We start from the raw sequence: 3,657 nt of genomic DNA, 5'->3' as shown, positions 1-3,657 counted from the left end.
TCCCTGCCGGCCATTCCCTCTCCTACCCTGGACGACGCCGGCTAATTGATCGCCGCCCCATATGTCTCCCGGTCGCGGCCGGCTACGACAGTCTGGATTCGAACCAGGATCTCTAGTGGCACAGCTAGCACTGCGATGCAGTGCCTTATACCACTGCACCACTCGGGAGAAACGGACAGGGTGCCGCATTGTTATTGTTTGAATTGTAGATTTCCCCTTTTGTGTGAAGCATTTACCATAAACTTTGTTGTATTCAGCCGCGTGGTTTAATTTTAAACTTTTCTTTGACAATGTGGGTTATAAAGATTTGCCTATTTAGGTATTGCTCAGTTGACTGAATCGCCTGCTATATATATCTATCTGTCTCTATCCCTTGTTCCAGAAAGAGGGGGAAGAGGTGCGGCGCCACATGCAGAATCACTGTGACTGTGTGAAGCACAGTGAGAGGGGCAGCACCAAATGTAAATGACATTAGCTAGGTTTCGATGCAAATATTTTAAAATCTGCATAAAGAAAATATGCGCATTTTCCCACCAGTGTTTCCACCAAACGGACTTGTTGCAGATAAAAATCAGTGCATGATGAAGTAGTGCACACAATGTACTGTTTCACTTAAAGATGCCCTCCAGGATGTTAAGCACAACAAATTCGTAACATATCACACGAAATGGATCAAATGGTACACAATTGGATGACGTAGCACTGTGTTCTTGGGGACCTTCAATGTGGCAGAAATGTTTTGGTACCCTTCCCCAGATCTGTGCCTCAACACATCCTGTCTCGGAGCTCTACAGACAATTCCTTCGCCTCATGGCTTGGTTTTTGCTCTGACAATTACTGGCAACTGTGGGACCTTATATAGACAGGTGTGTGCCTTTCCAAATCATGTCCAATCAATTGAATTTACCACAGGTGGACTCCAATCAAGTTGTAGAAACATCTCAAGGATGATCAATAGAAACAGGATGCACCTGAGCTCAATTTCAAGTCACCTAGCAAAGGGTCTGAATACTTGTGTAAATAAGGTATGTTTTTTATATTTAATAAATTTGCAAAAATTCCTAAAAACCTGTTTTCACTTTGTCATTATGGGGTATTGTGTGTAGGTTGATTAGGAAAACATTTAATTTAATCCATTTTAGAATAAGGCTGTAAACGTAACAAAATGTGGAAAAAGTCAAGGGGTCTGAATATTTTCTGAATAAACTATACATTCCTTTATTTTTAACACAAAATATAACAAAAATACCTTTAGAAAATGTATGAGTGCATTCAAAAAAAAAACCGGATCAGACATATCACTGAGTGTTGATTTTGGGAGGTTGCTTTCATTTCAGCGCATTTAATTTGTAAATATTTCATGTGCCTCACCCTCTTAATTTCACCAACTGTTCTGACTTGGTGGTGCACATGTAGCCTATAACCTGTTTTAGAGAAATGTAATAATCAAATTTCGTTATCCTACTGTTCTGACTTGGTGTACAGGGTGAACACTAAGAATGGCCCATGTTCTGAATTCTGTCGCTGTACATTTCAAAAGTGCTAAACAAATAGTTATACTGACTACGTCCGTCCTAGCTCGCTCATTGTCTTAATCGAAATTACGGATTGCCTCTTATCTGCTCATCGTCCCCTTAGGCCAGGGTTCTTCAATTCCGGTCCTGGAGGGCCGAAACAGTTCTGTTTTTTATTTCTACCGGGTAGTTAATTGCACTCACCTGGTGTCCCAGGTCTGAATTAGCCCCTGATTAGAAGGAGAGGATGAAAAACAGAGGTGTTTCGGCCCTCCAGGACCGGAATTGAAGAACCCTGCCTTAGGCCATAGTTTGTACATCTCAATTGTCAATAGAAACCACATTTGTTTAAGCAAGTCAGCCATGTTTTTTTTAAAGGCAGTAAATGAGGCTGAGTGAACTGTTTCTCTGCCAGACAAGGCTCCGCTGATAGCCAGGTGTAGCAGTGGTAAGATGTTGGGACAGATTGTCACCGTTATAGTGCAATTAATGTATTGTTTAGTGGCTTTGCTGGCATGCATCCCACTTTTTTGTTTTGCACCACCAAGATTTACATGCTAAAATCACCACTGCTGTAGAGGAAGGCCTTAAACCAACATAATACCACAGCGTGTCCAAATACACTAGCTCACTTGAATGAGCAGACATGCACTACATGACAAAGTATGTGGACACCTGGTCATTGAACATCTTATTCCAAAATCATTGGCATTAATATGGAGTTGGTCTCCCCTTTGCTCCACTGTTCTGGGAAGGCTTTCCACTAGATGTTGGAACATTGCTGCGGGGACTTGCCTCCATTCAGCCATGAGCAGTAGTGAGGTTGGGCACTGATGTTGGGCGATTAGGCCTGGCTCGCAGTTGGCGTTCCAATTGATCCCAAAGGTGTTCGATGGGGTTGAGGTCAGGGCTCTGTGCAGGACAGTCAAGTTCTTCCACACAGATCTAGACAAACCATTTCTGTATGGACCTCGCCTTGTGCACGGGGGCATTGTCATGCTGAAACAGGAAAGGGCATTCCCCAAACTTGCCACAAAGTTGGAAGCACAGAATCATCTAGAATGTCATTGTATGCTGTAGCGTAAAGATTTTCCTTCACTGGAACTAAGGGGCCTAGCCCAAACCATGAAAAAACCCCAGACCATTATTCCTCCTCCAAACTTTACAGTTGGCACTATGCATTGGCGGCAGGTAGTGTCCACCTGGCATCCGCCAAATATTTTTTACACGCTATAGCACTCGGCGGTCTTGTTCTGTGAGCTTGTGTGGCCTACCACGTCACGGCTGAGCAGTTGTTGATCCTAGACATTTCCACTTCACAATAACAGCACTTACAGTTGACCGGGGCAGCTCTAGCAGGGCAGAAATTTGACGAACGGACTTGTTGGGAAGGTGACATCCTAGAACAGTGGCACGTTGAAAGTCACTGAGCTCTTCAGTAAGGCTATTCTACTGCCAATGTTTGTCTATGGAGATTGCATGGTTGTGCTCGATTTTACATTTCAGCAACGGGTGTGGCAGAAAGAGTCAAGTCCACTAATTTGAAGGGGTGTCCGTGTATTTATAGTTTGTTTAGCAGGCAGCTTATTTTTGATTTAATGTATTTGCTGTGTTTTGTAATTGCAAAACTACTACAGGCTGTTACATTTAGAAAATCTATTTACCACTTTGAAAAATGCCAGTTCCATGTCTTGTGTACAGTTTTGAAAATTCATTGTTAAAAAAAATTGTTATACCAAATTAAGAAAACTTGTAAGGTGGAAGCAATGTGGGTGAACGTGCTCCAACACTACCCTGATTAAATAAAACAGATCTGTAAGGTGGAAGCAATGTGGGGGAACGTGCTCCAACACTACCCTGATTAAATAAAACAGATCTGTAAGGTGGAAGCAATGTGGGGGAACGTGCTCCAACACTACCCTGATTAAATAAAACAGATCTGTAAGGTGGAAGCAATGTGGGTGAACGTGTTCCAACACTACCCTGATTAAATAAAACAGATCTGTAAGGTGGAAGCAATGTGGGTGAACGTGTTCCAACACTACCCTGATTAAATAAAACAGATCTGTAAGGTGGAAGCAATGTGGGTGAACGTGCTCCAACACTACCCTGATTAAATCCGCAAAATGATCAACACATTCCA

Source organism: Coregonus lavaretus (assembly GCF_964263955.1).
Source record: "Coregonus lavaretus genome assembly, chromosome: 32".
In the NCBI taxonomy this organism is placed as follows: Eukaryota; Metazoa; Chordata; class Actinopteri; order Salmoniformes; family Salmonidae; genus Coregonus; species Coregonus lavaretus.
The sequence above is the reverse complement of the archived record's forward strand: the minus strand, read 5'-3'. Positions refer to the sequence as shown.